Source organism: Corvus cornix, chromosome 1 (assembly GCF_000738735.6).
Source record: "Corvus cornix cornix isolate S_Up_H32 chromosome 1, ASM73873v5, whole genome shotgun sequence".
In the NCBI taxonomy this organism is placed as follows: Eukaryota; Metazoa; Chordata; class Aves; order Passeriformes; family Corvidae; genus Corvus; species Corvus cornix.
This window is the reverse complement of record NC_046332.1, coordinates 59,372,638-59,400,586: the sequence shown is the minus strand read 5'-3', so window position 1 is coordinate 59,400,586 and position 27,949 is coordinate 59,372,638. Positions and strand designations below refer to the sequence as shown.

Below are 27,949 nucleotides of genomic sequence, written 5' to 3'. Positions count from 1 at the left end.
AAATACAGAGTTTTTCTCTATAGTTCTATTCCTCATTGCAAAGCTCTGATTGAACTGTACAGTGTTTGAACACTATGATGATGATACAAAATCAAAGCTACAGTTAGGCAAAGGTAAATAATTTTTATCAATATTAGGGATTGGTCTGGTGGTGTGGCTAAGAATATAAGTATTATGTATTTTCCATTCCATTGACTAAAGAGAAAATTGAAGGGGACTATGGAAGGATTTCTTTAATTATATTTTCCCCTGCTGGTTACTCTCACTGTTCTTCAGAGAGTGGCCCTCTCCATGAATAAAACTGATCTGACATGCTTTTGTCTGCATTATCACTGCTAAGTCTTTCTAGCGTTACAGGAATCATTCTTCATGTCCAAGGAACCATATGAAATTAGATGCTTTGAAGACAGGGCTATGGAGAGAAAATTTAGATTTAAATTTTCCAAAGTGAAAATTTAACACAGCCTTCAGGATTCATTGGCTAGTTCTACATTAGCAGGTAATTACCTCCTAATGTTACAACAGGAGTGAATAAACTGAAACTCTGTCCTTACAGCACAGTCTGTGTGGTCTTCTGTTTTACTTCAGGATAGTTTAGTTCTGTCTCCTACTTAATATTTCTCTTTTACATATGATACAAAGCCATAAAAAGTAAAGGAATTCTGCAGCCCTGACCACATTATCAGCTGTCACACTGACCTTTTTCTGTGTCAGGCAAATGGTAGAAGCATATCATAGCCCACACCAACATGGCACAAAGAAAAATCTCGTAAGTGGAAATGGAGTTAGTTCCTGCTTGTGTTTTTGCCTGTTTCTATTCTGTGTCCAATTTACATACCAGCATGAAGTTGTCTTGGGAATATGGAATGAATAGCAGCAATGAGTGTAATACCCTTTTTGTAGTCACTGTTGTAGGCTTTCTTCTTTCAGTTCATGGCACTGTGAGCTACTACTACTTCATTATCATGGCTTAACATTTCGAAAAATCACACCTGTGTTAAAAAGAAAGTGCCTCTCTCTGCCTTGCTCTTGTCAAGTCTTGCAAGACTGAACTAGTACAGATCAGTGGCCTGACAATTTTATGATCACCAAATCCACTATCTTGAGCAACATAATGGTCAAGACTTTGGATGCCATTCTTCAAAACTTCTTGTTTGGATAACATAGATAACACCAAGAAAAAATTACAGGCTTTTAGTGACAGGCTTTTAAACAATGTGGTACCCATCTATTGAATTATCTACTGATAAATTTGTGGATAATGTCAATGTGGTTAATTACACATTCCTATCTCAATTTTGTGGGGATTTTACTACTTTCTCTGAAAAGATCGTGACAATAATTCACCATATTTGGTTCTGGCTGGTTCACTGGGAAATGTTGCCTACTCACATCACTCACAGATGTTGTATCTGAGCAAGAAAAAGATAAACCTTAATAGAGTGGTGTGTACCTTTGGTTGTATAAATATAAGGTAGTTAGGACTATATGACAAATTTAGGGGCAGGGGTGGGGATATGAGGGTGGAGCAGGATACTCCAAGTGCCTTCAAGAATATTGTGCTTTCTATAAGAAATACAATTCCCACACTAATGGTAATCTCTTAATTTTTGTTTGGTTTCTTCCATAAGAGTACATACACACAAATCCTAAAAAAAAAAAAAAAAAAAATTAAAGAAATAAAAATCTCTTGTTCCGAGCATTCTCAGGTAAAGTGCTTGAGGTCTTAGAAGTTAGCAGGGTAACTCTGATTTCAAACCAAGTGAAAATAGATCATTCAATGAAACAATGTATCATTAGAAATCATAGTGTGTCTGCAAATATGGCAAAACATGCCTCCCTCCTCTCCCTCCTCACCTGATCACAAAGAATTTCACAACTCACAGCCGAGCCTTTGCCTGCAGACTGTCTACTAAAGCAAGAGATGAAAACCTTCACCTGCTGTCTTTCCTGCAAGCCATTAGCCACCTGAGCCTGAAGTGGCTGCTTAAAATTTCATGAAGAGAAATCCATGACCCAGTCAAGTCCCAGGAGCAGGTTTTCTCTGGCACTGCTTGCTCTCAATAGCCCACCAAGGGCTGAAGTATCCTGTGAATGATGAAAAAAGAACAAGGGAGGAGGAAGGGGAGCATTACAAACAGCAAACATTAGCTCTACCACTAACTGCTCTGTACCCTGAATCAAAATACCCTCTCTCCTGCTTGTCATTCTAGTTTGTAGGCTGAGAATCAAAAGGCCAAATGACAGAAAAGCATCCCATTTGTGGCCCTTTGATCATATCATCAGCTCATAACCCACTGCTTTTGAAAAAGACATGGAACCGTGTGCATAGGTCTTTAGAGGACTCTGGTGAGTGCAGTTTTATGGCTTGCTTAGTACCGGGGCTGAATTAGATTCACACAGGACATAGGCTGGGCAGGTGTTTTTTGACACACCTAAATGCCAGGCAGAAGACTCCCTCACAGCTCAGAGCCTCAGAACAGCTTTTAAAGACAAAACAGCCTTTATGATTCAGTGCTATGTGTCATCTCTCTGCAATTCTGACACTAGGGCTGTCATTCCTCCCTCCCACTGCACATGTAACAATGACAGGTACAGAAGAACACCACAATTTCTTTTCAGGCTGAAAACTAGAATCCTCACACTGGGGGTTCCTGATACAATCTGTGGCAGGGAGCAAGTAGGAAAGGTTGATGTGCTTTTGTCTGCAGTGAGAAATGAGAAGAACAAAGCAGTGCCAGATAGGCTCCTAAACTTCCCCAGATGGAAATCCGAAGGTCTCAGGTGTGAGCATGCAGTCAGACAGCAGTGGTGGTGGGGCCCTCCACCACGAAGTTCAGTTCAAGAGCTTGTAATCAATGAACGTCTTCTGCATTTCACCCAAATTGTGGTGGTGCTACTGAGCCTTCATAAACAGGGTCTTCATCTTCTGAGATGAATTGAGGCATTGTTTGCCTACTCTTGCTGCCCACAGGCAGTTAGATATTTCCAAAAGGTTATTATACTGATGCATAAATTTTGGTGCTGTCATTTCCTTAGGAATGAGCTCTGTCATCTCCTCAGGAACCCATCTGGGATCTTGTCGAATCTTTGCACAAGACAGCAATAATAAAGGGGTAATAATAAAATCGAGTGAGACAAAATATGTAAGATATCACTGAACTACAAATGCATGAAAAAGACAGAAATTAACTTGAGTGAAAGGAAGTGTGAATGAATGAATAAGGTTCATTAGTTAAAGGGTTGAGAGGTAGTGGGCAATAGTACATGTGACAGTACTTATACTTCTAATAGGACATATTTGTGTTGAAGAAACTCATGATAGTGTGGAGCAGCTGGCTCAGATCCTTATAAATCACTGCTGCACATTTGGTAACTGACTGGAATGGAGAACTCAGTTAACTTCCCTCCAAAAGGACTCTTGTCTGCACTTGCTAATATTCTCAGTATGTTTCAAACAAATACACCTTTTGTGGTAAGACTTGGGAATTCACTTCAGAAGTATTAGGATGATCTGAACCAAAATGTTGATATTCTGTTTAAATCTGCCAAATATCCTGTATAGAAATCAGCAGGCAGTGAAGTGGCATTTTCAGTAGTTACAATATAGAAGGAAGGCCAGAGAATTGCAGGTGTTTATGGAGAGGTGGGATGGAAAAGACAGTTTACCCCTTTACTGAGGAGTGAAGATAAAACTTTAGAGCTGATGTCTAAAAGAGCTGATATGAACTAAACTTCACTGATGCTGCTGCTGAGATGGTGATATGACGTTGAAAGATATATTGGCATATTAAAATTTCTTTGAAATGTTTTACTTTTAGTGTCATTAAGACATATGGCATGCATAATTTTAATACATCTTTGTGTCAGATGATCCCCTTTTTTCAATTTTAATTTTTGCAATGTTATTCTGAGCTAAAAATTCAGAATTGCCTTTTCTAGACTGTTTCCAAATATCACAAACATGCAATAGCATCCTGTCCTTTAATACTACTACATCTAACAGTACAATGGTTTTATTATTGCTCTGTGCCCAAACAACAACTTGTTTCTTTTGCAGCTCTCAGGCAGACAAAACAAAACAAAACAAGTCTTTGAGGATGAAAAACATACTTAAAGGAAATGTACCCATTTGTCTCAGCACAACATGCTGAAAAGGCAGAGGGTAAGAAAACAATAAGAAATACATAAACCAAAGACAAGCAAATAAAATCACAAGTAATACTATTTGGATGCTTTTCCTGACATAATAGGTTTTATTGTTGAAAGAAACAATGTATCTGCAAAAATCTGCCACAAATGATTCACCAGCTAATAAAGTCTGGATTGAGAGTTCAATGTTCACTATGAATCATTTAGTTAAGACCTGCTACTCCCATATTCTTTTTTCAGCTCTTTAAAAAAACACACTGACATCCCCCCATTACTTCCTCAAATTCTTTTTTCATTTCATTTGGATATCCAAAGAACTATTCTCTTGTACCATAGCTACAGTGAGAATAAATACTTTTTACCCATGTCTTTGCCCTAATTCTGTCTTTTATAAATGCTTTAGAAATGGAGATGTAAGCATTACTTTTCCATTTCTCCTGCTCTTCTTTCTTTGCTTTTTTTCCAAGATACAGGCAGCTGCAGTCCAAGCAGTGTATTCACAAAAGATGACTCACAAAATAACTGGCCTTCATCTTTGTGTTTGACTATATATTGAGAACATAATGGAATGTGAGATGGAATTTAAATTGGCAAAACTAGCTCTGTTATTTTGTTGGTAAAATTATTCAGATAAGCTGACATAACACTCAGTTCTTTGGGATCACAGGCAACAACTTTCTTCCAAAAAATGCAGAATGTGAATTGTTGGGTTCCTCTTATCTTCATTACAGCTTTTTACCTTTTCCCTTAAAAGGGTGTTTTTTCCAGCTTTCAGATCACAAATGGCTTCAGAGAGATCTAGTGTGATCATTAAGGACTGTATTCAGCAAATGTCAGCCTTACACAGCTTTATCTGTAGGGCCTCTGCAGGCTCTCACAGCATGACAGCTTTAAAGCTGAAAAGTCTCAGTGCACCATCCCAGTGAAACTCAGGCACCATCTTCCCTTCTGACTAAACTGAAGCACAGAGGCACTCCTGAGTTATATTTAATTCAGGACAACTCTGTTCTCAGGAATAAGACCCATTCTGTTTTCTGCTACCTAGTAACATACCTCTGCACTTTCTGTCAGACACACAAGGCCTAAGCTTCAGTCGCCATCACTTATATATAAATTCAGCAGTAAGGTGGTATGATAGGTGGACCATATTTGCTCCCCAGTCCTCCAAAAAATTGCTTAGGTAAGGCTTATTGGCCAAAGCAGCACTCAGAGGTTCAACATTCAACCAAGAAATCTTGATTCTGATTGTTCTTCAATTGTAATTTACTTGTTACATTAAAATGTTCCTTTATGAATTGGTGTGTGTCTATTTGCAATAGTAACAATCAAACAAAACCATAAGGACCATAAGATGGATATTTTTACATCCACTGCACAAAGAATCTGAAGCACTTTGTGTCCTGTACATTAAGTATAGTGGAAGTTAAGTGAGCTATATTGAAAAATTTTGGTCTTCAGACAACTTCATTCAACTTTTGTTGGCATGTTTTATTAACCTTTGTTAGCAAGTGAGATATACAACTTATTTGCTGGAGATGGTTCTGGATATAAAAATAGTCATATGTTCAAGACTCATCTTTGTTCTGTACCAGCCTCAGAGGATGAAGAATAATGAAAGAAGATAGGGTACTTTCTGGCTTTACAAAGCATTTCAGGTTGTAAAGTTCTTAACAGCTTTAGAGCAGCAATGGCAAATTGTTTATTTTTGTTTTGAGTAAAGCTCAAGTTCTTACAAATCCTTTTTTAAAAGAGGTCATGTGGCTGTGCAGATGGTCCAGACAACAGAAACAGATATTAAATAATTATTCAGACAACTTAGAAATACTTTGTTCTTTAAGACTGGCAGCTGTAACATACAAAATAATTGCTTTAATTTTTTTTTTTAATATTTTTACTGGAAAGCTATAGACATTACGTAATTGCCTAAAATCATTCCTCTATGGTTTAAAAATTACTCCTGCTTGGTTTCATATACAAGAACCTGAGAGGTATAGATATAAAGGAGTGTACATCTATGTGTAGCTGTAGATGTTCTCTTAGAACATTATTGCATGAATGACACTGAATCACAGTAACACTACGCAGACTCGTGTCTGTGTTTTGTCCATAGGGAACACTGAGACATCTGCACTATATTACAGAGCTGGAAAGCTGGTCTATACTTTTATCAGTCTGGGTGAACTAACTTTTAAGGAAAGACAAGGCTCCAGCAGTAATCTTGTTAGGCTATTCAATCAGTGGTGAAGCAGATGTGTCTTCATTAGGAAAGGTCCCATCTCCTCTCATGTCTTGTACGCTATGTGGAAGAGAAGTAATCTGGTTTATCTTTCCAGCAGAAATTAAAAAAAAAAAAAAAAAAAAAAGTTGATATCCTTGTTTCTGTTTTCTTGCTTGTTTTAATCATCCTTCTAGAACACAAGAAACAAATAACAAAACTGGATGGCATACACCTGATTTTCAAAGTGAAGTATACTGATGGTGGAAAAACATTAGGAGATCTGGAAAACCAAAGAAAAATTAGAAGAAATTATGAGACTGAGGATGGGCTGGGTTGTCTCAGCAGACATGGAAAGTATACAGAGGTTTTGTATAGGAGAAAAATGGAGTCATCTCATTACATTTCAGGTAAGTTTGAATGTCAGGCCTCCAGTGTAGCTGCCAGACTTCTTCAGCAGAATGTAGAAAAATCTGTTGGAAGACTGAAAAACCTCTCTAGGTTATCTGATACTAAAATGTTGATAGATATTGCCTATTCTGGCCATCTTCTAGCTTATTAAAATTGAAAGACTTCCTTGAGAAGAGTTAAGTAGATGTAGTCCTTTCTTCAACAAAAAGTAAACTTTTTGTTTAGAGATGAGCTGTGTCTTTGCTTGGGTTTATAAGTAGAGACAGAAGGTATACATATAAAATTACAGAAAGTAAGTACTTTGCCCCGGGCAAGTGGAAGACATTCAACCTAGTGAAGGTTACAGGTACACCGGATCAGCCCAGGAACAGTGCCTTGTACTTGAATTACTACGGATATACTTTTGCTGGCTAATGTGCCTCAAGCTGTCATCATGAGTGCCCTCACTGTGGCCCATAACAATGGCTGGGTTTAGATCAATATTTTGTGTGGTCCTTTTAAGGATGACACTTGACTCCCTCATTGCAGTAATGCTAACTAAACTGTCAGACAAATATTGCTGTTCATCCTCACTCCTACGCAACTTAACCTCTAAAATGACAATTTAGAGGTACCGAGATTCTTTTGGAACAAACAAGATACAATAAAGCAAATTTTAGCTCTCTGAGTCACAAACTGGCTCCTTCATGTTTGCTGCTAGACATTGTCTCTTATTCAGGGCTTGATAACTAAAGAGTTTGTCCTTTTATTAATATCCCTTTTTTCCCTCCTCAGAACCCCTAAAACATTCAAATGTGAGAATTATTTAATTGTTGACTGTTCTGTTTCTTTAATTAATCTCTTATCAAACTGTTTATACTTACTTAAGGCCCATCAATGGCTGCCTGTTGTCTTTTAATGATTGAATGAGGTGCATGCTCTGTGCCTTGTTTCTTTGTACACTTTCTCATTAATAGACACACATCTCTAGTAACAATTATGTCTATCTTCTGCTTCCACTGCAATTATCTTCTTTTATGTCTGTTCTGTAAAAGGTACTTAAGTGCTCCGACCTCTTAATCTTACTTATCCCTGTGCAAAGAGGGTTTAAAAAACTGTTTACTGTAACAATTTTAAAATTTCCATAGTTAATACAGTTCATAGTTCATAACTCTCACATTTCCTTTTATTTTTCTTGGATATCCCAGGATTTTCACTTAATTTGAAGAACTAAGTTTATTTGAACTTCAGTCCTCTTTTGGATGTGTCCTTTTGAAGTCATGCTATAGTGCATAAAATTAACAACTGTTTACTGGAGCAAGTAATAGAACTCGGGATTCAGAAGATAATGACTTCGTCAACATATGAGAGCCTTGCTATTTTCACAGTGGCATGATAAAATATTTCATGCATTGGCAAAACTTCAGCATGATAGAATGTTATCACATAATACTTTCATAACTGGTCCTTTGAGTAAGGGATGAGTCTTGGAATGAAGAAAATAAGAAACTGATTTAGACTACATACCTTGCAACAGTCTGTAAACACTTGGCCACTACATTTTTCTAGCTGCCAAAAAGATTCACTTTTCTACTCATCCAAATCTTCCTCTTTCTCAGATCTGAGGTCAGATATAGCTAAGACCAGTTGTGCATGAACTAATGTAAGATAAAATTCACAGATAAATATCTGAGTAAAGGAAGATGCCAAAGCCTGAAAGGAATAAGGACACATATACACAATATGTTGACCTTCATGTTTCACAAAAGGTGGATTAAACAGTCTCCTACTGAAAATTCTGGTTCTTTAAAGCCAGTTTTTATGTGCCTAATTCTCTCTATGTATTGCTTAGAGAACCTTTAAAACTGACTTGGGGCTGTGGATTCCCCTGTTTAGCAGGAAGGCTAAAAGTTAGGTTTTCCGCAACAGTCAGCATTGTGATACTTAAGTCTCTTTATGGATCCAGACTCCCAAAAACCTATGATTAAATTGGTAGGTGAAAAAATAGATGCTGACTCTACTAGAAACTGAGAATAACTGTTGAATTTCAACAGCTACATGACTGCGAAAGGCCTGAACCAATAACTATAAGCAGGTCAAATGTGAACCCTCAAGCTCTCCAGATCCATTAACTTTCAGATAATTTCTTAACATGTACACTAAAAAATGACACTTGGTTTTCATCATCTTCACGTCCCACTCATCCCTACCAACCAGAAAAAAAAAAGGAAAGGAGGTAGTTGCTGAGTATACTGTTATTTGATGAGCCCAGTGGACCCAATATAGTAAAAACATTATCTAATTCTGTTTTTCAGAAAATTAAACAAAACAAAAAAAACTAAACTAAACTAAAATAAAATAAAATTGAATTGAAATTAATTAAATTAAATTAAATTAAATTTAAAAAAATAAATAAAAGTATTTAAACTCGAGTAGATATTGAAAAAATGCATATATACCATGGTTGTAAGGAACACTGCATTTCTTTCAGAGAATGGACCTTGGTTTCTCTTACTTCATTAAACTTTTTTTCCACTAATAAGATAAAATTTCTCCATTGATTATAGCCATGTTATTCTGAGAGCTATTTTTGTTTACAAAATGAAACAATAGAAAAACAGAATGAGAAGATTCAGAAAATACACTTTCTGCTTACTCTCTGCTGGGGTCACTGCAGGTCAGGTATATCTGCAGGTCTTGAGCAGGCAGGTTGGCATAATAGGTGCAGCTCTGGGCCCTGGCCTGCTTCTCTGGTCTGGGATACCATCTGGATGAATTTGGCAGGTGTCTTTCTCTTTCTGGTTCTCTTGAGTTTGGTCAGGGGTGGATAAACTGTTTCATCTCAGTCTGTCTGTGCCATATGCTGTAGGAAACAATTGATTTCAGTCTTAGGTCAGAAGCCAAGAGAGAAAGTGAATGGAGAAGAGGGGGAAAAAACAGAGAATGGAAAGAGGCACCTAGGGAAATAAACACAGGGAAACAACCTCAGAAATGCGAAAAAGAAGTTCCTACTACAACAGTCATGGAATGAGATTTTTCAAAACATGTTGGCATTGAGCCATCTCTGAAATACCTCAAGTGCAAAGATACTGTCTAAATATTTGCAGTGACAGGGAAGCTCTTCGTCCTTTTTTAAGGTTACTTCTCTGAAGACCTTGTCATTGATTATCAATGTCTCATGTTAAAAAATATGAGAGAAAGGACCTATGCAGTGTTATGATTAAAAGTATAAACACCCCCTAATATTTATAGCATGTTCACTTTTTCATCACTTAACTCCCATTGTTTATAATTTTCAGTCTTCTCAAAGTAGTAGGGTCATTTTAATTACATCCAAACTAATATTTTCAACGTCACACTTTCGTTTTCTTCTTCCTTGGCCTTGAATTGCTAGAAATTACTGTGGTTTTTTTTTTCCCTACCAAAATCTTTCATTTGCTTGCTGATATAGACACTGTTTAAAAATACCACATTCATTCTGTTTCAGTTGAAACAAGAAATTTCCTCTTTTTTCCATTAAATAAAACCCCTGACTTCCTATATAGGACTACTTCAACCCATTTATGTTTGCTACCAAGAAACTGAGAGGTAAGACTAGAGTGAGCATTTTATTAGCAGTCACAACCCCCAGTCGTAGCCACTGTGTAGGCAGCCCGAAAGCACGCCGCCTCATATATGGTCTCCCAGGAAGAGCAAAGTCTGCTGCAAGGCAAGGACTGTAGCCACGAAAGAACAGAGCAGACAAATCATAGCACAGACTACCACATTCCCCTGCTCACTTTAGCTTACATGGCTCATTAGCATGGGGGAAAAAAAAGAGCCTACTTTTCATTTCCCTGTGAAAGTAATAAATCAAGCTAGAAAAAAAGTAAGGCACTATTATACAATATACAATGTTTCTCATCATACCTGAATTTAAATGAGACCAGTTACCCAAGAGTGTTATGTTTTATAAAAGAGAAACAGGATCCTTGAACACCATGCCCACAACATGGGGATGTAATAACACTGACAGTAATAACACTGAAACAACATTATGATTGGTGGTCTCAATTGCTCCTTAAAGATTTGAATAGTTCATTAGAAAAGAAGAACTTCCATTACTTATAATCTAGAGACCATCATGTACTTTAACATTTTTGCTTCCAGCAATAAGCTTTCTCTTTCCAAAAACTTCCGTTTTGTTTATATTTGATTTCTTTACCTCTCGGCTTTTTAATGCAGACGATTTTCTCAGCAGGGGACATTCACAATATTGATTCTATTGATGTAGATGATACACATATACATGCATAATCCTCTGAATATAACCACCCCTTTCCTCTTGTTTACCAGCTTATGACCATGCTGAAAGCAAGTGGTGGACAACTACTGCACTTGCATGTGGCAAAAAAATCTTCACTTATTTTGCCACACGTTGACATTTAAATCTCCGCTGCAGGAAAAATTTCTGAATCCAAAATATTCTTACAATTTTAGTTGTAAGAATATTTAAGTTCTCTATCATCTGAGTAAATATTTCTGACTTGTCTGTGTCATTTATGCCATTTCAGGTAATTGTAGTTAGGTTACAAGGAACAAAATAATTCATTTAAGAATTATAATTTGTTACCTGCAACCATCAGTAGATCTTGCTGTGGGATGGCTCTACCTTGTATTTATTTTTGGAAAAGAGATAACCATGTATATTGTCTTGTAAGAGGCCTATTTAGAGTAGTAATTTTAGGTCTGTGATCACCACATTACTATGCTAGACAGGCCACGTATAAGCTGGTTTTAACAGATAATTGAATATAGATTGAAAAGAGCTATTATGGTCCAGTCAACTGATATTTTCTAGAAGAAGGCTAACCATTTGATTCAGATTAGACCTCTCATTCCCTCTCCCTTTAAAAGAAGTCAAAACTATATTTGGAAAAGCACTACAGAACTGCTGGCACTCCATTAGATTATTTTCTAAGAATATTATTCTAAAAAAATAATTAACATAAAAAACTTCAGGTACAGACTCACAGCACTATTTCTCTGATAGCAATTCCAGCTGAAAACATACCTTGGCCTTTTCCTATTGATTCAACCCCCTTCTAATTATCCCAGTATAGCAACTTATGGTCCCAGGTTGGGTGGACAAAAATCTACAAAATAAAATATTCTTCCTCTTGAGAGGAGTAGGATTAGCCTATTCAGATAGTCTATGGAATCAGATCAGGAAAAAATTTACATTGCAAAAAAATATTCAGATTTATTTACCATTCAGAGGTAGCATTCCAATAACATTAATTTTTAGAAAATTATGTGTATACACAAAGTCAGAACTTTAAAAGAAATACATTTAGGTTACCTGGTAAATTTTAGCCTCCAGTTGGAGGTCAGGGACTTATCAAAATATTATATAAAAAATTTCTTACAATTCTTTCAACAGTTGTACTGAGAAAAACTCTTTTTCAGCATTTATAAGTTGCAATACTGAACCATAAGGAAAAATCTTGGCAAAATATTCTCAGGACACAGAGGACAGATACATCCTTCTCAATTTATTAGGACAGAGAAAACTCACGTTGAGAGCAGGACACGGTAATTAACACATATTCAGGTATAGTGTGTATCTCTGTAGATCCAAAAGCAGAGCTAAATATCAAAGTGAAGCCAATAATCAGAATCTATTCTTCAGTTTCTCTATTCTTCAAGGGTAGAAAATATGTCCTATATCAATACTAATTCATACGTCCCTGGATAAAGCCAAAGCTGTCTCATGCTTTACTGTTTATTTGTTAACTTGGAGCAGAAAAGTAGTTGTATCCTTTGGAACTGATTGCTGTAGCAGTGAAGTGCTGCCCACAAAGGTAATTCCTGACGCAAAAGTATAAAAACACTAATGCTTTCAGATTTCTGGCAAAACATCCCCCCTCAAATTTCTTCCAGTTAATGTCTTCACGATGCTGTGGGATTGATATGGAAACTGATGACCAGGAGCATTTGCTGCTAGATGTATCCACAGCTGATTCCTGCACATACTGCAGGAGTCATTCTGCACTATCAGAATATGTAAACAACATAAGAAGATTCAAAACGAATGAAATATATCTGTTTCTCTTATCTATCTTTCTCTCTTTTTGTAATACCCTCAAACTTGACATAATGGAGACTAACAGCAGACTATTCAGAAAGATAATTCTAAACTGCTTACTGAGCAAGCTCTCATGGAGCTCAAACACACAATTTAAGGGAAATATTGACTGGTTTTATTGGTGTGAAGGAAAGGTTACTCTTGGCAGAATATGCCATCAAAACAAATCATTCTGAAAAAAATAGCAACTATGATTTCTAGGTGTTCATTATATATTCTGATTAAAGCACCAAATTAATAATATATTCTAAAAAAATAACATGTCGATGGTCCAAAAATGTTATCGGTTTCCATTTTACCGTGTCTGAAACTTCAGAGCTGCTTTTAAAGGAATTCTACCAAGCACCTACTTATTTGTGAAGGAGGCTGTCCACTTCCAATCCCTTTCATTCATCTTTGTGAGCTGGGATCTTTCTCTGCCTCTGCTCTTTCTAAAGGGGCCACCTAGCTCACCAAATAGTTTGTGATTTAATATGGATTGATCTGTGCTAAACCTTTGAAAAATGTTCAGGTTTGTTTAAAAACCTGTGGCTTTGACAGAAAATTGTCACATACTATGTGCAACTGTGCTCATGAACAGCCACTGAAGATAGTTACCATCCATCTCTTTATCCTATTAAATACTTAATTTGCATGTACCCATCATCACTGAGTGCTTTAATCACTTGTCTACTGCATATAAGAAGGAAGAACCTCCAGCTAGTCCTAGAATAATGAAATGCTCAGGTTACCTGAGTGCTCATGATAGGGGAGAGAAAAATTTCCTCTAGAGCAGAACTTAATTCTTGCTGTCTTCTTAACATAATCTGTTGACTACCTTAGTTCCAGTCTTTCACATCTTTTTCACAGTGGACTGATTCCATAACTCTGGGTTACAAATTCCATAGCTATTTCATTCCAGTGTCTCAATGCTCTGTAAAATCCAAACCTCTCAGGATTTCCATCTTTTAACAGTTATAATAGCAATTTAAAAAAACCCAAACAATCAGAGTTTAATTGACACAGGTATCTGATATAATTAGTCAAATAAAATTTTTAAAATACAGTTTATTTGGCCAAGTCTGAATTCTATGTGTCTCATTGCCTGCATCTCTCTATGCTGCTGAGAAATGGTGTCCTAGCTTTTGTGTAAAACCATCTGGTAATTCTTAATTTTCTGCATACTCTAGTAAGCTCTACTTCACTTTTCTGACTCTAGAAGTCTCATAAACTATTCTGGGAATCCAAACACATCTTTTGTCCGGTTTCAGATCTCTCATGTCTAATTAATGCTTCTTCATTTTAACAATGAAGCACCCAATTAAATACATTAATAGAGTTACGAAGCAAGTTTCCATAAGACTCTTTACTAGTTCTCTAGAAGTATTAATTATGCTTCATGTAAATATCAGTATAAGATCAGAGTAATTTATTTCCTGCAAATGTTAATATGAAAATGCCTTTTTAACTTTTATACTGTTTGTTGTTTTATGAAACTCAGGATGTTTTTATATTGCTAGAAGATAATTAAAGAGACTAGTAGCAGTATATTTTGGGCTTTGAGGTGGCTTTTATTTTTTGTGGTGTTGGAGGAGTGGGGGGATTGCTTGATTTAATTTTTGTGTTTCAAGAAGTAGAGCAGGGGAATGGATGATAACTCATGACATTTTCAACTTAATGTCAACTTTCAATCTATTTTTAAGCCTTTTCTAATTGAGAATTTGATTCTTCTGCCTTCCTCATGGGGCATGTGGGATTTCAAGACATTTAAAATAAGAACTTAGATTTTGATGTTGTTGTTGTTATTATTATTAGCCTGCAAGCTGCATGTAATTATTAATAATTCAGGAATAATTAAATTTTTAGCTTGAATTCTTGTTTTGGGTGGTAATATTTGAACTTGTAACCATGGTAATTGTTCAATACCTCCCTCCTGTTTTGAAGAACTTGATAAATATGAAAGATTATACTGGCCATCCCTAAGCCAGTCATTCAGCCTTGTAGGAGCTAGACACATTCATAAAGCATTTGTAAACTTATAAGAAGCAGGGACATTTTTAAGTGAGTGACATTTTAGAGTTAGATATAGTGATAGCTGAACCATGTGTTGTGGTTTAAACCCAGCTGGAAATTAAGCACCGCTCAGCTGCTCCCACAAACCGCTTTTCTCACCGGTGAAATGGGGAGAAAAATCAAAGTAAAAGTTGCAGGTTGAGACAAGAACAGGTTAATAATTGAAAAGAAAGTAAAATATAGTAATGATGATGATTAATAGTAATAATAATAATAATGGAAAAAGGACAGATGTACAATAAACTTTCTCAGCAGACATTGACGGATGTCAAACCCTGCTTCCTGAACCCAGACCTTCTTCCCTTCTGGGTAACTGCCCCCAGTTTATATACTGGGCAGGACATTCTTAGGTGTAGAAATCCCTTTGGTCAGTTTGGGTCACCTGTCCCAGCTGTGCTCCCTCCCAGTTTCTTTTGTGTCCCTCCTCGCTGGCAGAGCATGAGACAAAGAAAAAAGTCCTTGACTTAGGACAAACGTGACAACAAACAGCCAAAACATCAGCATGTTATCAACACCGTTTTCATTCTGAATCCAAAATATAGCACTGTAACAGCTACTGAGAAGAAATTACTCTACCCTACCTGAAACCAGGACATCAGGTTTTCTCACTCATTCATTAAATAAAATCAGAAGTTTCTGGATTTAGGTTGTAATTCTGGTTTTGAATTATGAGCAGATGTGGGAGTTATGGAGTATATCTCCAGAGCACTATGGAGCTATGTGGGGTCCTGTTCTTTAAGTATATCCCAACATCCAGTCAGCTGTAAAACAATCAGATAAATATCATTGTATTAAATGACAAAAAAATATTTTTACAGGTGTTACATTGTAGGAAATTATTACCTGAAATTTTCTGCAGAAAATAATAAATGGACTGGTTGAATAAAGAAACTGGTTTTTAGTAATTCTTTTCTGGGATCTAGAAATTTGTTTTCCACTTGATAGAGCAATAAAGCAAATATTAGGGTTTTTAGAAAATTTTGATGAGTAGCACCTATGTAACCTAGAAGAGTTAGGCTGTAATATTTGCTCTTACATATGGTGAACAAAGGAGGACTGAACAGAATAAAGAGTGGAAAGAAAAGGATAAGTAAAACTGAACCCACCAAAGCACAATTTTCATGCATTTGTATGTTTTTCTTTCAGTTCATTTTCATCCATAAGGAAATGGTCTTAACATAAAACTGTGTAAAATAGCAAAAATCTCTGAAAATTGCCTATGCAAAAGGAAGGATGAAAATAAAAACAAGTATTGCAGCCTTGAACTCAGTTCAGGAGTTTGTACTGTACCGTCAAAATACGTCTTCTGAGCTTTTCCTCTGTCAATATGTTTATGCTGTTTTGTTCACCCCAAACAGATGCTCAGCAAGTCATTTGTATTACCCTGGACTCTGCCTCAAAAATATAAGATGAAGTATTCTTTCTGTTTCTTCATGTTCTTTTTTTTTTTTTTCAGAGTTACAAATAAGTAACATTTTACCATAATTTTCTTAACCCTTTAAATGACCAGAAAGAATATACTGTTTCCCTGACTTTCCCTAACTAATATACTGTTTCACTGTTTTTCTGTCCTCTTCCCTTTCGCACAAAGAAGACGGAAACTAATGAGAGCTATTGAGTAAAGATGGCCAAGCACAAAATAAAAATAAAAGGACCCCATTTCATTTTGGATCATGCCACAGAATATGTTATTGTCATTTTACTTTATTAGCTATTTAATATAATTTACATAATTTATGTAGTTGGGCTTTTTTAATCAGACATAAATTTTAGACAACCCAGACGATCTTTTTCAGTACTGAAAATATGTCTGTTACAGTTGATTTTTCATTATCAAACAAATGGGTATCTATATTATTAGGCAATTTCTGGTCAGCATTAGAGACATGCTATTTCTCAAGAAGTATGAATCAAGCATCAGTATTTAATTCTGAATTGCATTAATTCACAGAATCACAGAATAGTCTGAGTTGGAAGGGACCCATAAGGATCATCAAGTCCAGCTCTTAAGTGAATGGCCCATAAGGTTGAACCCATGACCTTGGCATTATTAGCACCCTGCTTGAACCAACTGAGCTAATTATTTATCCTTCTCTTATTTTGCTGAGATAATTCAAGATTCCATGTTCATTTGATCAATGTATGTCTTTAATATTTACTTACCAACCTGAATTATGTTGTCATCATACAGTAACTGCAGGCTGTGCATGCTGCAAAATAAAACAAACAATATTCAAGAAGCGTGTCAAGAATTTTTTAATGTATCTAGAGATGTTCTTTGAATGTCAAGAACAATGTTGTAAAACTTTTCTTTTTCTCTATTTATTCACAGAGTTGTTTTGCAAACTCCTTTGTTCTCTCATCTTGTTCTAACATTTTTCAATTTCATCTCCAAAATCAGAATCAGTATCATACTGATATCACACACTGTGAGGCATGAATATTTAATTATGAGATAAAAATTAAGGCATATCCAAAGAAAACAGGCCAACTACAATACTTTCACAGAAAGTGGATGAAGTACTTCATAAGCAGCTGGCTGATATTTCATGATCACTTGCTCTTTTTCTTATGAGAGACCTTAAATTGCCGTGTGTCTGCTGGAAACTTCACTACAAGACAGACATTGAGGTGCTGGAGTGTGTCCAAAGAAAGGTCTAAAATGTCCTGTAAGGAGTAGCTGAGGGAGCTGGAGTTGTTTTGCCTGGTGAAGAGGTGGCTCAGGGGAGATCTTCTCACTTTCTACAGCTACCCGAAAAGAGGTTGTAGCCAGGTGACTGTTGACTTCTTCTGACAGGCAACCATCACCAGGACAAGAGAAAACATCCTCAAGCTGCACCAGGGCAATCTCAGGTTGGATATCAAGAATAATTTCTCCCCTGAAAGGGTGGTCAGGTATTCAAATGGAAGGCCCATGGGGGTGGTGGAGTCACCATTCCTGGAAGCATTCAAGAAATGACTGGATGTGGTACTCAGTGCTATGTTTTTGTTGACGTGGTGGTTGGTCAAAGGTTGGAATTACTGTTCTTGGAGGTTTTTCTAACATTTATGATGATTCTATGAAATTGACCTATCAGATTGTTTTTAAATAAACTATGCAGCAATGTAATAAAAGGTAGTTTGCCAAGTATTTCCAGAATAAGGGAAAAAAACCAAAACCTGAATAAATGAGTGAAAAATCAAACTGAAATTCACTCTGTAAATTGTTTACTATGAATAGTTCACTCAAATAAGCCAATGGATGTAAGAACAATCAAAGCAAAATTTTCAACACTATGTAAAAGTGATGAGGGTTGGGGTTTTTTAGGTAATTTCTACCGGAAAAAAACATACATCTCTGTCTGTCCTAGCAGGAAAATTTATTGGTTTTATCTGATTAAGTTTATCAAGAATTTAATTTTATCTTGAGAGATTAAATGCTGTTTAGTTATGGGAAACCTCTTGTGAAATAGGTCTTCAAGAAAGTGGAGTATGAATTATCCTAAAGGATAGGACGTCCTAAACAGGTGGGCTTTTTGCAACCTCAGAGAGTATATCATTGTCTCTCATTTTGAATGCAGCTGGCTGTTCAAGAAGTAACTAGCATATATAGAAAAATCTCAAAATGTATTAGAAATTACAAAATAAAATCTGAAGTTCTATTCAGTAGCTGTTAAAATAGATGCAGTTCAATAGAAAGCAAATTTTATATTTGATTCTGAATTATAACTGAAGTTAATTTTCATAATGTGAATAATGTTTCTTTAGATGACTTCACAGTTTTATTATTTTATCTTATCAGCTCAATCAGAGTGAGTTTTTCAGGATAAGTTCATTGTAAAAATGAATGATATTAAAATCATGTTTTTTGTAATTCCATAATTAATTCTTGGAAATTTCCTTCCAGTACAATAATTTGCATCTAAAGCAAGATAATGGAACACTAAGAAAATAAAAATTAAAAAAAAAAAAAACCAAACCAAACCAAAAAAAAAACCTGATGTAACCAACAGAATATTTTTCTTATAAACTTCAGGATGTCTTAAACCCATACACTAGTCCTGAAAATTTACATACTTAGATTACCATTGCTTACATGAGTGATCTAGTCAATATCAGTGGAGTTATTAATATGTACAAAGAGCTTTACTGTAATAGTTCTCTAAATGTTGGCTTTAGCCAATAATATGTACACATTATTTTCTCTTTTCCAAAGACTCTTAAAAAACCACAAATAACAAAAAGAACCAATAAAACTTGCTTAGCAATGACATAGACTACCAGAGCTATTAGTTCTTTACCATTTATATAAAATTCCTACTGATCTTATTTTCGCCTGTTTGTTTAATATTGACTTTCTAGTTTTACAATGTATACTCCAAAATCCCTCTTTACCTTCCCATCCAAAGCAGATGAATGGGATTTCCCTTTGAGCCTGTACGTCTTCACTGGTAGAGGAAATTATTGTTGGGCAATTTATTCTTACAACTAATATACAGACTTCTCAGTAACAGATATTACACCATTACACTGCATACTGTGAAAAATAGTAGCATAGTATCACCTTGCCCAGTGCTTCCTCAGCATTTTTTGTAAATTCCCAGATCAATGTGGTGTGGATAGTGATATTATCTCTTTGCAATGAGCAGGATATTCCAAAACTGCAAAGCTGCCTTTGCCTCAGTTACCTTGTCTGCACATTAATGCTAAAATGATTTTCCTAGCACCTGAAGAAGCTGAGACTGTAATTATTCAATGTTTGTAAAGTGTTATATACTTTAAATGTCAAGTATTGCTAAGAACTATAAACTATCCACAATTCAAAGTTTGATTAACAAATCTCTAAAGGTCCTATTAATTTACCTGTTTCAGTGTTACTGAATCATAAAACTGTCTTAACCATGCATCAAAAAGTGTGTTTAGAGAGTAGATTCCCAAACTGAATAGACTTTTTATCATATTGAGAAATTAGGGAAATTTGCATTTAATGTCTGGAAGTTGTCCAAATCTTCAAAAACCTAGCTATCCAGATTTAGCTAATCTAGGTATAATACAGAAATAATCTGATAAAATGCCCCGAGTGGATTATAGTGTAGGAAAACAATCTATTTGCTGGTGCAAGGTCCTGTTTCCAGCATTTTATTCTAGTTTATCCCCACATTGGATATTATCCCTCTACAAAGATCTTTGCTGGTTGCCAATGCTGACTGCAGTCATTCACAGCCCGTCACCAGTCTGCTAACACAGCAATCAGTGAAAACAAGAGACAGCAATGACTTGAAAGCAATATTGATAAGAGTATAAAAATAGTATTTATCACGCATAATGGAAAATGGTAATTGCTTACAGTGGCTTTACTATAGGTCCATGATTCTGTTAGGAGTCTCACACTGCATTGCTACAATATTCAGTTTAAGATTCAAAAATATCTGTCACCTCCTCCAACAGTTTGGTGCATAATCTAGATCACTTGCTGTAGTGTAAGCACACTTTATAACGACAGAAAAATTTTTCAACAATATTTTAAAGTCACTCTGGAAAATGCCTGAAAAATGAGGAAAATACTTAAGTCTAGTTATTTGATCTAGGTTGAAAGGTCTGAAGAAATGAAAAGAGAGATAGAAAAACAATTATAGTGGGCAGACATTACTTTTTGTGGGTATGGAAAGAGAGAGAGAAGGTCCAATGAATATCTTCACTGTTTTTCTTTGATAATTAATCTAACTTTCCATAGGATTGAGGATTTCCACGGTTGTGAGCATTAACACAATTTTAAGGGGCACACAAATTAATAGATTTTTTTTTGTTGTAGTATTTGTTTCTTTAAAACCAAAAGAAACACAGCATTAAATTAAAGGACAAAAGGGCATTAGTATCTTCTCAAGAGGATAAAGTCTAGAGGCTTAGTCTATCATTCATAAGCAATTAACCTAGGGGCTAAATAATAATGATAGGAAGCATTTATGTTATTTTCAATTTCAAAATAACTGTACAATGACAGATTATCAAATTGCATTTGTGATTATTTTAACTGCAGTAATAAGTTTGGAGATAAGAGTTTTATATGGGCAAGTCTTTATTGGACACATATTACAGCAAGCTAGCACTGAAAATATATCTTTTTATTATTTGAGGCTTTAATGCCATAAAATATTTGCATAATTTACATTGTTGTAGCAATGAATTCTCAAAAGATGTTTTTTTCTCTTTTTGAGCTAGACTCCTCGGTAAGACAGGATATAACTTAGTCCACGTCCTAAAAAGATGACATTCAATGAATAGTGAGAGAGGACATAGAGAAAGATATTTCATTACATTCTTTGTACATAGAATAAATGGGAAAATTGAGATTGTCCATACTTTAAAATTGTCTGCTTTAACTGTTTCTAAAGATTTAAAACAAGCACCAATATCAGATGGTAGAACTATTTATTTTAGCTTGCTGTGATCCTGGTATCTAAAGAAACAGTGTCTGGCAGCACAGAATTGCTCCCCATCAATTCGTTATGGAAATGCATATAGTTGTTGTGGTTTTGTTGTTTGGGGGGTTTTTTTGTGGTTTTAGGGTTTTTTTCAGTTTTGTGTGGTTTGCGTGGTGTAGTTGTTTTTTTTTTTTCTCAAAAGAGTCTACTCTGATTTTGTCTAGCCCACAGATTCCAAAATTAGGGATCACAACCATATACAAGATCCCAGTAGTTCAAAGTGGATCACAATCCTGTAAGAAATCTGACTGTTCACTGTAGTATGCATGTTCTTTAAAATTTAGATTCAGAGACCAAATAGTCTGTACTCACAGACAAAGAAAAGTTATGAATCATGATATTTTCTTGTTTTAGAGATAATCAAAGTGCCCAGATAGAGCTATTTAGGAGAAATTATTGTGGTTTTAATTAACATTATATTTTAATCCGTATTAATGTCAAGCAGAGAAAAATCGTAAGTTACATTGGTATAAAAACGTGGAGAGATGTGACTGCATGTATAATAAGTAGTCTTCTCTAGAAATGCTCAAAACCCACCTGGTTGCAATCCTGTGCAACTTACTCTGGGTGAACCTGCTTCAGTAGGGGGGCTGGACTAGATGATCTCTGGAGGTCCCTTCCCAACCCCATCTATTCTGAGTCCATGATTCCCTGAGATAAGTACACTTACTAAAAAAACCTAACAAATACTATGCTTTATGTGGTTTATATTCAGGACAATATAAAGAGTGGACAAGGTAGTATTTTTAAAAGGTGCCTACAGCAAATCACCACATGAATCCTTCAAATTTCTGTTATGTGTCTTTATACATTAGGGCAGCAACTTATCCCACTACTGATGAACTAAATTTAAATATAATTATTCTATAAACACTGGCCAAACTTCTGTAAGTTTTCGAGTTTTCTTAAGAAACAACAACTGCATTTCTATGCTGTGCTAAGACTGCCCAAAATCAGGTAACCAAGTGAATGACACAGCCACATAATGAGGATGAAATTAAAGGGAAATAGGAAAAAAAAAAAAAAATCCAGCATTTTATCTCAATATGCAATTTGTCATCTGACTACCCTTGAAGGAAAGTGTCAAGAAACACCCAGAAGACAATGACAATAACAGCAAAAGTGGTTGCATTAATTTATGGGGATGAGGACAATGAAACATTTCATGAATTGCTTTAACTTTATTTTTCCAAATAATGTTTCAGCAGGGGATTGATAGTTGACAGCTGTGTTCACTGATAGGTAACCTTGTTGCAAGTTTCTGAAGAAAGATGTTCTTCTTCACTGGACTTGTCTCCGCTTTGTAATTTTTTTTTTTTCTCTCCTTAGAGCCAACACAGCTATTGTTACACTTTAAAATATTTCTATCATGTATTTCTTCTTTGAAATAATACATTTTTTCTTTGCACTATTTGGCTGATAACATGTCATAATGTAGGCTGCCAAGAGCCAAATGACTCTCAGATTCATTCAAGCATTCAAAGCAAGAAAAACCATTCATCTAGATAAGATCTTATCTGACAAGTCAAGCTCAAGAAATCTCAGTATAATTATATGGTGTTAATGAAGGCCATGTATGCAGACAGTTCTCAATATTAACCACTGTGTTAGTCTATCAACAGTAATGTGAAACAGTCATTTTAACTTAAAACATGTAGGTAGACTTTTTTTAAACAACTCAACAACTTTCTCCCATGGAAACACTTTACATGAGAAACTTTCATCTTTTGTGAAGGATTACTAAGCCATGCTTTCCACAGAGATATTGTTATTGTACTATGTTAGTCCAGACTTCTGGACAGATATTTCTTTAAAAATTAAGGAACAGGCTTTTTTTAAAATACAAGGACTACTGCTAGATACAGAATAATAATAAAGGATTTGCTGTCATTTATGTTTTTCAAAAAACTAAATTTAGAAGAGATGTAAGCTTGCTCTTTAACTATTGCTGTCATTAAAAATCATATGTTGGGAAATATTTTTAATGGCGAGTGCAGAACTCTGTGGTTATTCTGTATGATTATAATGTTTATTGCTTGATCTCAAATTTCTGTATTTATTTATTTATACTTTAAGGGTCAATATTATTTATTTTTTTTATAACACCCTACAACTAGTCAAAAAAACTCATTTGAGCAGTGCTGGTTTGCTTGTATTGGAAAAGATTGAATTACAAAAATTGAAACATTTAAAAATAATTTTGGCATTGCAATAATTTCAGAAAAAAAGGTTTTCATGTGTAAACTTCTACTTGTTGAAAGACAGAAATTTTCTCCAGAATGTCCTATAATGTATAATTTAAGGATTTCAGATAAAATCCAATAGAATTGAGTTCAAATCTGTATAAGACATTGAATATCACAGTATATGAATTCCCTGTTAACAAACTTATGATTACAGTTACCAAAGTGTATGTGTGTTATTCGCTAACTTTTTTGCTTTTGTCCCCAAAGTTCACAGTTTTGCTCAAAAAACCCCAACTATTTTTCCCCAACAAAATGATCACTTATAGTGCTTTTATCTGTTGGGTTTTTTCTCCTCTTTTTTTACTAGTTCTTTGTTCCTGAAGACCTATTTAAAAATAGTTTATGGTTATCTTCCTGGTCAGAAAAAGGATCTGTTTTATTAAACTGCATTAGAACATAGAAGAGTCTGGGTGAAACCATATGGCAAAAAGCATTAAAGTTTTAGAACTTCACTAAATAGCATCAAGAAATACTGCAATTGGTATTGTATTTGTACTTACGTGTATATATATATATATATATATATGTAGATAGATAGATAGATCAACTAATCACCTTTTACCAGAAACAAATATACCAACAGAAAACATAAATAAAGAGTATTTACCTATTAGGCAAGGGTTTGTAGACCCTGGCCATTAGAATGGTTTGACCTAACCCTCTACAGAAAGCATTCCAATGTTTATACAAAGTAGTATAAAAGTTAATCCTCTATCATAAGCAGAGGAACTAGGCATAGGTCTTTTTCTGCCCTCCACGGTATCCAATGACATCATTTTTCTCTGTGTGGGAGAAGAGCTGAGGGGGACAGCAAAGCAAGCAGAGATGGTGGCCCCATGAAAGGGCTTATCCCAGCGATCCTGAACAGGTTGCTCAGAAAAGTCAGCAATAACCAGTTTCAACAAGCCCAGGCTGACGAGCAAGCCCAAACTTGGTCAAAGCAGGGCAATAATCAAGGCAGCCAGTCAAGTTAGCAGGTCAGTGTTAGCAAGACACGCAGCCAAGCATAGGTACACTTGCAATATAGATCAGGCAAGGGCAAGGCTGTGAACTTAAATCCTATTCTGAAATGAAGGATGGGGGAATGCAATTAATGCTTCTCATGCAGCTCTTTTCCCAGCAGTCTGACCTAAGGTGACAGCAGCACCATATTGGAGCTGATCTGGAGTACAGACTGACAAAATTCTAGACAGGGAAAGAGGTTAAAAAGTCTACCGGTGTCCTGAAGGCATGAAAAGTGAATATAAAGTCCCTTTCTTAAAAAGAAAATAAATCAAAACTTTTCTTTTTCTCATTGTGTGGGTGGGTTATTTTAACTTAAAAGTTCAAAGACTTTTTTGTCTTTTAAAACACCTCTTTAGTCTCTAGGGCTTTAATTTTTTAACAGATACATGTAATAATACCATCTGTCTTCTTTTTTTCCTTATTGGAGAATCCTAGTTTATTCAACCCTTCTTCACATGTAAGCTTTTCCATAAATATGAACATCTTGTGTTTTCTCCCTGAACTATTTTTGTTCTTCTATATCCTTTTTTTTGAGGCAGGAAAGTCTTTATTGAAACTGGAAGCCAAAATGTGAATCCACTTAGATTTATGCAGTGAGGTAATTATGACTTCTGTTTTGTTCCTTTCCTAATGATTCTAATTGTATTTTTAATCATTGCTCAGCTTCAGGCTATGTTTTGGGTTGAGGGTTTGTTGTTTTGGGTTTTTTTGTGGGTTTGTTTTTTTTTTAATAAAGTTATATGAAATAACTGCAAATAATTGTAGACATGAAATTTCTGGTGTTCTTCATGTGTACTTTTCTCACCTCAGCATCAAATTTTGTCTGCCATTATATTTAGCAGACACTTAGAAGTGCAAGATCCTTCTGCAACTCTCTCAGTAATCACACATTATCTGTAAGCTTTATCACCTAACTATTCGTCAACTGAATACATTGACCAGCAGAAGTCTTTGAGAAAATGTCTCTGAAATTTGTTTATTCTCCTAAACTTGAATCCAGGAGACTAGGTGATACAACTAGTCCTCTCTTGCCCTTTTTTTTATGTAGTAATTAATCCATCTGTGCAACTTCCTTTTGTTGCTATGAAACACCATAGTGAGTTTTTGGAGAATCTTTCCAGAAAGCTTCCTGGAATTCTATGTAGAGAAAGTAATCTGATAACAAAAAGGCATATGTTATTTGACTTCATTAAGGAAATTTAATAGCTATAATAATCATTAATTACACCGGCAAGAATATTTTTCCCCAGTATTTCATATCTAAGTGTTCCAATATGTTGATAGTACAGCCTTACGGTTATACTACTTGGGTGCAGGATTTTTCTACAAATAAATTTTATGTTCCTTGTCAGTGTTTATTTTGCTCTGTGTATTTCTGTATTTTAATCTAATCTTTCTTTTAACATACAGTGCCACTTTTCCACACATACAGCTTCTGCCATTCCTAATGTAAATCATCTGCTAACATCCAAGGTACAGTGCTGCTCTGGTTACCTGGCTTCCATCATATTCTTCCACCCCTAGTATCACAATTCTCTTATTTAAAGTTGGGACTTTGATCTTGGCTACCAAATTCTTTACTTTTCTGTCATTCACATAGAATCACTCATATATTTGGTGCTGTTCTGGTTATCAAATTTTTTATGTGCTTTGTTTCAATAGAGTCTTATTCATAGAGATTGCTCATATTGCTATTACCTTCCTCAATGTTATTGACTTCTGTCAGGGTTTGTAATACTGCAGAGATTTTATTACCTCACCTTTGTACACCTGTTGGATTTTCCTCAGTCTTAAGTTTAAAACTTGGTCATAAACTTTATTTTATATTTGAATTTTATTTTCTTTAGATGGAACTCACCTGTCCCTTTTATGTTATTTCAAAGGTTTTCCCAGTTCCTAGTAATTTGATAGCTGTTTGCAAACGTGGCATAAGGAATATTTCTAACAGCAGAGTGTGAGTTTGCCTTGCCCTTTAGAGATATTTTAACATTTTTCTCCTTATATTGCTCATCTGCCCAAGTACGATTTGCCTCCCAGGCCTTACTTGTAGGCAAGTGTCTTGTAGTATTTCCCACTCAGCAGCACTTAAAATTACATCCTCGCTGTCATCATTAGCTGAGCACACTTAATGGTGGATCATTTAATAATTTAATTATTGGGGTATCTTTTCTAGATATCAGCTAGAATCCTGTTTTCCAAAGGGATCTATAAAATATATGTTGCAATTTTTCCAGCTGAGGAAAAAAGAGTATTTCAACCATTGGATTGCTTTCCCAATAGGTACTAGGGAGTAAGCTGAACATGTTACTTATTGCAAAAATACTGAGAAATAAGAATTTAGTTGCTGACTTCTACTAGTCTTTGGTTTTTTTAATAGGCTGTTATTCTGTTGTGAATGTCAGTATGGGCTGAGGAAGCACAGGAGAATAAAGTACAAGCTTTGTACATCCGTATGAAATTTGTAAATCTGCTACAAGTGTTTTCAGAATGGTAAATCAGTGAAAACATAATAGGTGGACTTCTTTTTTAAGCAGCATTTTTTTAAATGTTTATCTATAATTTTAAGTAACATACTTAAAAGGTGTATGCCCACTCCCTTCCCCCAGCTCAGAGAGGTGGCATATCTGTAAGAGACATATGCATAGGAGGCATGTTGCCATATTATCTGTCAATATGGTCCCAATTTTTAGGATTTCCCTTGAAACCTGAAATCTTAGAGTGATATTTGGATCAAGTCAATAGGTACCTCCAGATAAAATGAATTGTCTAGTGGTATTTGACTACCCTAGGCTGTCACAGATTTGATCTATCATAATAGCTGTCAGAGTTGACATAAAATATACAGAAGGCTTAAGAAGGCTTAAGTCCCAATGCATCAGCTGGACACTGGATAGGATGTCACAGGTCACCCTGAAACAGCACTGCATGCCTATGTTGAGAGGACACAATCAAGTCTTCAGAACTAATTTGTTACACAAATTAAATCACCACTAACTACAATGACACTTAGGCAAATTCTATGACTGAAAATGTTCATGCTTGTTCATGAGATGTGAATACCATTCAGGCAGTCACATGAGTATAATAATGCTCTAAGCTTTCTTTTCTCTTTTTCATTCCCTGTAGAAATCTTGTTTATAGAGAAATGGCCAGATCTGAGCATGACTTAATGTGGGCAGATTTCTGAGATAATTTGAAAATCATTCTCAAAAAGGCTTCCGTTTTCCTATTTACACAATCTAAATTTCTTATTTTCCTTATTAGCAAAGATAATATGCTTCTGTATAGTTTGGATTTTTAA

General features: G+C 35.3%; 1 long non-coding RNA gene across 2 annotated transcripts in view; it reads right to left on the bottom strand.

Moving 5' to 3' along the window:
- Positions 1-20,440, bottom strand: part of LOC104693138 — a 45,013-nt gene extending 24,573 nt beyond the window's left edge. For both annotated transcript variants that reach the window (XR_005604066.1, XR_005604067.1), the window contains exons 1-5: positions 20,263-20,440; positions 17,100-17,146; positions 15,518-15,697; positions 9,414-9,620; positions 1,858-2,088 (exon numbers count right to left, since the gene is read on the bottom strand). This is a non-coding gene — a long non-coding RNA (uncharacterized LOC104693138). The remainder of the gene's footprint in view (positions 1-1,857; positions 2,089-9,413; positions 9,621-15,517; positions 15,698-17,099; positions 17,147-20,262) is intronic.
- Positions 20,441-27,949: the final 7,509 nt, after the last annotated feature.